The following is an 8953-nucleotide window of genomic DNA, read 5'->3' on the forward strand; positions in this document are numbered from 1 at the left end:
GGCAAGTGGACACATAATCCCACCGTCTTCATCGCATACATCCCCTGGCAGCCTTTCTCCGCCCCGGCCGAGCCGCCAAGGTCTCGCTGCTTCGATCTACTCTGCCGTTCCCTCCCAGCTCATCGTCCACCATCTTTCCATTCCACCGCCAGCGTTCATCGCACCGCCTTCCCACTGGTTCCCCGCTCTGGCTCAAATCTGCATGGCCGCTGTCAGCCCGCTCATCAGCACCTCCCATCGGACTTCCCACGCCACGCCCGCCTCGGGCTTCGGGGGTAAGATGTAGCCTTCACGTGCCTCATTCACTCTTTACAACGCGACAAAACGTAGGAACTTTATTAGTTTATCCCCTTCCTGAACTCGCAGGCCCTACTCGCATGCGCCTTTCAGGTTGCGTTCCAAACTTCATCATTCTTACATCAATTTGTTGCATTGGGGGCTTCCGCACTTCCCATGCATGTGTTCTCGCTCTTTTTCGCAGTTAAAACTGCTTATGTGATGTTTTCATGTCGTGGCCTTTTTTCTCCAAGCCGCCTTTAAACGCATCATGAGTGCTGAGACTCTCGCGCTGGGTTACCCCGAGCGCAGCGAAGGAGAGCGCAGGCGCGTTAGAACCTCGGCAACAATCAGCAAACGCAAAGAACCGTGCAAAATGTTTCCCCAAACCAACAGACTGAGGCGAATAGGGCTGTTTGATACAGGCAATCATAGCTAAAAGTTCACTCTCATAATACAGATAGCTAAAAGTTGACTCTAGTACTAAAGATGGCCAAAACGTGACTCTAGTAATTCAGTTGGCTAAAAGGTGACTCTAGTAATTCAGTTAGCTAAAAGGTGACTCTAGTAATTCAGTTAGCTAAAAGATGACTCTAGTACTACAGATGGCCAAAACGTGACTCTAGTAATTCAGTTAGCTAAAAGTTGACTCTAGTACTACAGATGGCCAAAACGTGACTCTAGTAATTCAGTTAGCTAAAAGTTGACTCTAGTAATACAGATGGCCAAAAGGTGGCTCTAGTAATACAGATAGCTAAAAGGTGACTCTAGTAATTCAGTTAGCTAAAAGTCGACTCTAGTAATACAGATGGTGATAGGTATTTTTCCTTTCGAACCTAAATAAAAGAAAGAACCACAGACAACGTATATGAATTTTACGTTGAGCTTTTGCAAAAGGAGAACGCTCTGCCAACTCTTCCTCCGAACAATCCACAGAGCATTCTGATCTGCTCTCACATGAGCTCCTGTTTTTATTGTCAAAGAAGAACAGGCAAGGGGGCAGTCAGGAAAAACAACAGAGGTCGTAAAGCTTCTAACCCAAACATCTAACAACCCAGTTCCAGATGTGATATCTGGTCAAAGGTCTGAGCCCGGTTCAAATCTCGGTCAGTACTGTCAATAAAACAAAATACGACTGCTCACAGGTAGTTACTAAATTAGGAGGTGTTCTTGCAAAAGGATTTAAGGTCTGAGAAACTTAGTTTTATCTATTTCTCGTAAAGTTGAACAGACAGTAGTGACCTCCATACACATAAGGAAGAGAACACTTTAAACAGAAAATCACAATGATCTATAGGCTGAATGTGAACTAAAGTAAGAATAAAATGATAATACCAAAAAATCTCTAACATTCCCCCCTTTTTATCATTTCATTATGTGTGTAAACTTTATGCAAAAGCTAAGCATAGAAAAGAAAAGAAAAGAAAAGAACCAATAAATGCAAGATTTTTTTTTTCCTAATCTAAACACAGAAAATACACAATGAATAAATGGAATATAATGCAATAAATGAAAAAAATAAAAGAAACAGCAAAAAATCAAAAGCAGTTTTCTCATCCTTAACACCACTTGTTTAACATTTTCAGTGTAGGAGTCATTCAGCAAATGAATTTATCTGTTTATTGATTACAGAACTTCATCATTGTTCAGAAAATCGTCAGAAACTTGAAACAAGTCATCTTCAGTTGTCTCATAAGATGCCTTTGCCAACTGATAGTTGATAACAGTTGTGTTAATTGTTTTAAACATTTTTCTCCGCCGTTCCAAATCCTGAATTCCCATGGAACTCCAGTATGTGTTGTGAGGCCTCCCCATCTTTTGACCTCTGACATAACTGTTCGTTTGGAGCGGGTGTGTAAATCATTCTGTGCTTTCCTGATGAACGCAATCGGGTTGATCAAAGGAACCACAGCACACAGTCCTCCCCAATTTGTCGGCAAGAACATGTATGCTTCATTCCCGCATATGAAGTACCAATCTGCCAACATCCGTGAGCCATAATCTCCTGGCACTATGGCACTGCACAGTGTTGTCTCCTGTCTCCTATTTATCTTATGCATGATGTTGAAACTCCTCTCCTGAAGCAGGTTGTCACAGTCTGGGTTTTCCTTCCAGACTTTGCAATGTGGAGTCGTCCTTTGACCCCTGCAGGCTATGCAGGTGATGTAATCCTGTGTTGGTTCGCAGTAGGTGTAAACTCTATTACACAAGTTCCAGGGCAACGTCCCTAGAAAAACATGTCCATTATTATAAACACAGTTCCCCAGAGATCCTGGTTTAGCTCCTGCTAACGAAATGATCTCTGGTATTTTCCATACAGTTTGTTGAGATGACGAAAAAGGAAGTACATCGTCTGCAAGTGAACAATTCAAAAATTGAAACAGTCCTTGCACAGCCTCTCCCATCCGGAGGTCAGCTGAATAATCCTTCTCACGTGGTCTGTCTCCCCTTAGGGGTGGGACGCGCCGTGGTCTGGTACTTAGAACATAGAGACACGTCTGTTTGTCATCTGTAATGTTACCTGGTCGGAGACCTGAGTTGTGTATGGAAACCGGCAGCTGCGCACACACATAGCAATTCACAGCATGTCCTTCATAAGCAGTTCTATTCATCAGTTTCCACCACAGGTTGGTGCTGTAGTCGTGTGGGTGGAACTCAGGCTCGCTTCCTTCTCCAAACATCAAACATACAGCAGTCACAGCACAGTAGAAGATCCATCTGGCATATGGAGTCCCCATTACTGCTCGGCGTGCAGAGATGTCAGAACCCCCAAACTAAAAGAGTGAGAATCTTAGCAGTTCTTCGCCGGGTTTGAGACAAACTAATACTATAAAGTAGAATGCCTGTGTAGCCTGGGGGCCGAAGCCCTCCTTCCTCTCTACTCCGAATTAGGGGTCCAACACTCTCTGCCGCTTACAGTGACTAAGATGTATCCAGCTGGGTCTTTCAGCAATCTTTACAGCTGTTGGTGTGGTCATCAGCACTAGGAACAGTCCTTCCCACCGTGGACTCGCCCAGTTCTTTCGTTTGATGACCTTTATGTAGACCCAGTCACCTGGCTCAAATGAAGTGGCCTCCTGTATAGAAAGAGAATCAGAAGGCAGTAAATTCACACTGGACACTTGTCACAGTCTGTGGGATGCCATGTGTTGGGATAATAGTTTTACAAATAGCCTAAGCTACTGTCAAAGCATCTGCATGCTTTGCTGGAACTATTTCAACCCATTTAGAAAAAGCATCATTTAGCACCAGACAATATTTATATGGCCCACTTTGTGAAAGTTCAATAAAATCCATATGCATATTTGAAATGGATAAGATGATTTTGGGAACCTGCCTCGTTTTGGCCTTATTTTTCCCTGAGGATTGTATTTCACACAGACTGGACATGCAGTACAAAAAATTTTAAGTAAGAATTTAAACCATACGTTGTGAAATGCTGCTGTATTATGGTTTCCATCCCCCCTGTTGACACATGGCAGCGCCCATGTGTCACAATTGCTGCTGCTTTAAATAAAGATTTTTTTTTTTTTTTAATTTTGTTTACAGTTTGGAAGAATCAAAGTTGTTGCCTGCATGAATGCTTGTTTAAGATCAACAAATCTTTTTTTTTCAGCTTCTGGATTCCAAGTTATTTTGTCAGTCATGGCCATTGGGGTGCCATGAATCAAATCCTGTAAAGCCTGTGTTTTTTCAGCGTAGTGTGGAATCCAGGCTCTGCAGTAATTGCAAAGTCCGAGAAATGACATCATTTGCTTCTTAATTTCTGGTTTAGGAGCTTCAGAAACTGTCTCTTTTCTCGCTCTTTGTATCTGCTTTCCCTCAGCAGAAAGTGTGTGTCCCAAATAATTTACTTCTTCCCTGACCCACTGCAGCTTATCTTTGTTTACTTTGTTCCCTGTCTGACAGAGATGGTGCAGCAGAGCGAGTGAATCTGCTCTGCATGCTTCCTCGCTTTCAGATGCTATTAACAGGTCATCAACATAAATCAAAAGTTGACTTTTTTCTGATATTTGGAAATCAGACAAGCAGGCCATAATTGCCTCGCAAAATATGCTTGGACTGTCCGCAAAACCTTGGGGTAATCTGGTATAAGTATACCCCTAACCTCTGTAGGTAAATGCGAACCAAAACTGGGAGTCTGGGTGAATGGGTACAGAGAAAAAAGCATTGCTGAGGTCAATTACTGTGAAGAATTTATTGCTTAGTCTTAGCGAGTTTAACAACGTGTGTGGGTCTGGGACAGTTGGTGCTCTCGTTTGTACTGCTTCATTGACTGATCGTAAATCTTGAATCATGCGCCAGTCTTTTTTGTTTGCCTTTTGAACAGGAAAAATAGGCGTGTTACAAGGAGAATCTGAACACTTTTTAATGATTCCTCCTTTTAACAAACCTTCGATTACTGGTTCAATCCCGTCCAGTGCTTCCGTATTTAAAGGGTATTGTTTTACTCTAGGTCTCCAGCTAGATTTTGCTTTAATTTGCACTGGGGGAATTGACCCAAGTAACCCAACATCAGAGGGACCTTTTGTCCACATGCGTTCTGGAAGCTTAGCTAATTCAGCTTCTTCTTTTTCTGTCAAAAAAATATGTTCATGTGTCACTCAAATGCATGAACTTGAGCTGTCCCTGTAACTACTTCACAAAGTGACTGTTTCCAAACATCACAGCTGGGGCTGTAGCTCCAACCATCTTCACCTTCTTTGAAATCAGTGGCTTCAACAGCCATTTTGGTTCTGTTACCCACATCTGCCCATGTAATATTATGCGGCTTAAAAAGCGATATGTATGGGTTTGCAGGTAACTTATACAGCTCTGTTTGACTAGTCGGAAGGAGCACAGTCACAGCTGCATAAGACCTTCGGTCTGTGAACATTTCAGTCACAGCAAGTATCACAGGATTTGTTTCTAAAAACTTTTGCACATAATCATCCTGTGGATCATTTAGGATGTTCATTTTTACATGTAACTGATTATAGTTCATTTCTGTTTCAGGTGAGTCCAGCTGTCCTCGAGCTTCTCTAAGAAGCTTTCCTGGGACATGAGGATTGTCAGCTGGCTTTAGATCATATGAACAGTAGATTTTTTCATCCTTGTGAACTGTGTACAGATCAGAATGTTTTAGTCTGACAGCTCTCATGCCATCTTGTACAGGGACTACTGCTATCCCTAATTTTGTCATTAGGTCTCTACCTAACAGATTTGTTGGACACTTAAGTGACATTACAACAGAAGCTTTTACTTTAATTCCTGTTTCAGGATCTTTAAAAGATGTGCTTTTTGACATATGTTCCCTATGTGTTTGTCCATCATAAGTGATCCCACTGTGAACTTTGAACTCCTTCTCAAACCGCAGACGAAAATCGTCTACGTCCTCTCCAACTTTTTGTTTAATTCCTGACAAATGGCTATAATTCGCCCTTTTACGGAAATTTGCTCTAACTCTCTCACACAACGGGTCCCATTGTGCTTTAAATGCATCAGAGAGAGCAGGGTTAGCTCCTGGAGGGTATGAAATTGGAACTAAAATATTATTATTATTAGTTTCTTTCCCTGTATAAGTTCCCCTCACTGATATTAAAAGGTGCACTCGGCTGACTATCTACCGAGCCTGGTGACACTGAAACAAGGGCAGACGAATCTGCCGCAGCGGTCGGGGGAGGAGCAGTCGGCCGTACCTGCTCTCCCTGTCCCACTGAAGCATTCCGTCTGTCACTGTCTTCTGGCCTTACAAATAAGTTATTTGATTCTACAAGCTTTTTGTCTTTAACCTTTTTAATTTGTTCTTTCCGGTCTATGGCTGCTTTTAACCATAATTTAGCACACCTTAGTTCATCCTCCTTTTTAACCCTTTTTATCCCCTTTTTTCTTGCTACACTACTCTCCAAAATTCCCACAATTGCTTGCCATTGATCAATTTTTAGCTTCCCATCTATTTTATATTTCTTTTTCCATTTTTTTTTTTTTTTTTTTATATGTACAATGCTACCAGAAAATCTGGACATCATGTACTTTTCATCCCCTTCGGGGCCCTCAACGAGTGAGGAATTACAGGAATTTGTGTTTCCCATTGTTTAAATCTCTTGCAATTGTAGCTTAAAAATACTAGTATCGTGTGCTCTCTCAGAGAAAGTGCCGTAAGTCAGCACTCAGTGCCTCCTGAAGAACAGGCTTCTACTCGGAGCCGAGCTCCAAGCGGTTCTTCACTTTGGATTCTAATTCCGAAGGCAGAGAGTTTTACTCCCAGAGCGAGAAACACCATTCACTCCTTCATGAACACACAGCAACAAAACAGCAAACAAAACCAATATCAGCACAGCAAATAACAAACTTCCTATCTACGTGAGGACTTTCCTTTAAGAGGCGTCCTCTAATTAAGGAGGCTCTAAGAGCCTGTCCTTTTGCCTTTAGTTGAAACTCTCTGTCAACTGGGACTCTAACCCTTCATTATTCTTTAGTCAAATTGAAATGTTAATATTTGACAAGGACTCAAACCTGTATTTCTTTAGTCAAATTAATATTTGACAAGGACTCAAACCTGTATTTCTTTAGTCAAATTAATATTTGACAAGGACTCAACCCTGTATTTCTTTAGTCAAATTGATATTTTGACAAGGACTCAAACCTGTATTTCTTTAGTCAAATTAATATTTGACAAGGACTCAAACCTATATGACTTAAAATTCACCTACGTTTCTGTAGTTTTCGGGTTGTCCAGTCGGATCTCGTCACTCTGCCATTGGCAGACAAAGTCGGACCTACGTCGCTGGCCCAGTGAAGAATTTGCTTCCTGGGTTTTCCTTTCCAGGTCCAATTGACTCTGGCCGTGCACGGATTCAACGCGTCTTCCTCTGCCTGACAGCGGGGGAGGTGAGAGATCCCGGGTTTCGGCACCAAATAATGATAGGTATTTTTCCTTTCGAACCTAAATAAAAGAAAGAACCACAGACAACGTATATGAAATTTATGTTGAGCTTTTGCAAAAGGAGAACGCTCTGCCAACTCTTCCTCCGAACAATCCACAGAGCATTCTGATCTGCTCTCACATGAGCTCCTGTTTTTATTGTCAAAGAAGAACAGGCAAGGGGGCAGTCAGGAAAAACAACAGAGGTCGTAAAGCTTCTAACCCAAACATCTAACAACCCAGTTCCAGATGTGATATCTGGTCAAAGGTCTGAGCCCGGTTCAAATCTCGGTCAGTACTGTCAATAAAACAAAATACGACTGCTCACAGGTAGTTACTAAATTAGGAGGTGTTCTTGCAAAAGGATTTAAGGTCAATCTGGATCTGGTCAAAGGTCTGAGCCCGGTTCAAATCTCGGTCAGTACTGTCAATAAAACAAAATACAACTGCTCACAGGTAGTTACTAAATTAGGAGGTGTTCTTGCAAAAGGATTTAAGGTCTGAGAAACTTAGTTTTATCTATTTCTCGTAAAGTTGAACAGACAGTAGTGACCTCCATACACATAAAGAAGAGAACACTTTAAACAGAAAATCACAATGATCTATAGGCTGAATGTGAACTAAAGTAAGAATAAAATGATAATACCAAAAAATCTCTAACAGATGGCCAAAAGGTGGCTCTAGTAATACAGATAGCTAAGAGTTGACTCCAGTAATATCTTAAGCTTGTTAACAAGTAGCCTGCAGGCTACCAATGTCGTGGTACATGTTCAGCCTCGTAGATTCATTTCGTCCTACCCGTTAAATTTTATCCTGAGCCAGGGCTGTTCTTCGCTAATAAGCAAGCTGTCCCATTTTCTCATATTTCAAGCTCATGTCCCGTCCAGCACTTTTACGCTTCATCTCTCATCTGAAATCTGCATACCATTATTTCTCAGATTATCCTGCCACTTCCTGGTTCACGCAACCTGTTCTCTAGCTCACTCAAGTTCCAGGCTCAGACGCGTTCGTTCCGTCTGGCTTCTGAACTAATCATCATAAAGCACCCTCCGGTTTCCCTTACGGATTCGTTAACACGGCCATCAGCACTTACAAGCTGCCCTGAAGCCACGGCTTTATAAAGGAACCAAACCCCCTCATCATCGCCTGGGTCCAAGTCAAGTAGTTGCACGGCACTTTTCAACTAGCCAGCCAAATCAATCAATCAAATTCTTATTGTATAGCATGTCGTAAATGGATTAACATAACTGTGCTTTAAGAGCTCAGGAAACCGTCCGATTAACGTTTACCTTGATTGGTTCCTTGTTCTCTCAAGCTGCATCAGCCGTTGTTGTAAGAGCTCACGTTCAGCGTTTTGAAGTAATCGTTAGAGGCCGTGCAGAGCTGTTTGTTCAAGAGACCGGGAGCGGGTCAACGAATAAAAGTAAGTTTTCTCCGCATTCAAGCAGGATTCGTATATCCGAGCAACTTAAATCCAGGTATGTCAATCTAAAGAGTCATCATCAGGATAACGTTGTTGCGGTTTATTTGTCGTCTCGCTGCCATCTGCTGGTACAAAAAAAAAAAATTTACTCCATAGCGAGTGAAAATTATAGCTTCATTTGTCTCATCTTCTGTATTTCTCGTAGACCACTCTCAGCTCTATTTAATATATTTCGAACCAGAAATCTCTCCTCTCATCCCTTACCGGATGCTCGTGGCGGCTGTAGTATTTAAAGATCTAACTCAACAAAGCTTTTTAGCAGCAAGGTGTTTTCAGCGCAAGTGCTTTTA

The 8953-nt window shown here is 42.0% G+C and overlaps 1 long non-coding RNA gene across 1 annotated transcript; it reads right to left on the reverse strand.

Annotated features, from left to right (window-relative positions):
* Nucleotides 1-1641: 1641 nt before the first annotated feature.
* On the reverse strand, nucleotides 1642-3331 carry LOC116720205 (uncharacterized). The gene is made up of 2 exons (XR_004339350.1): nucleotides 2798-3331; nucleotides 1642-2503 (listed from the first exon to the last, which is right to left on the reverse strand). It is a non-coding gene; the product is annotated as an uncharacterized LOC116720205 (long non-coding RNA).
* Between the last annotated feature and the right edge of the window lie 5622 nt (nucleotides 3332-8953).

This window comes from Xiphophorus hellerii, chromosome 1 (genome assembly GCF_003331165.1).
Source record: "Xiphophorus hellerii strain 12219 chromosome 1, Xiphophorus_hellerii-4.1, whole genome shotgun sequence".
Lineage (NCBI taxonomy): Eukaryota > Metazoa > Chordata > Actinopteri > Cyprinodontiformes > Poeciliidae > Xiphophorus > Xiphophorus hellerii.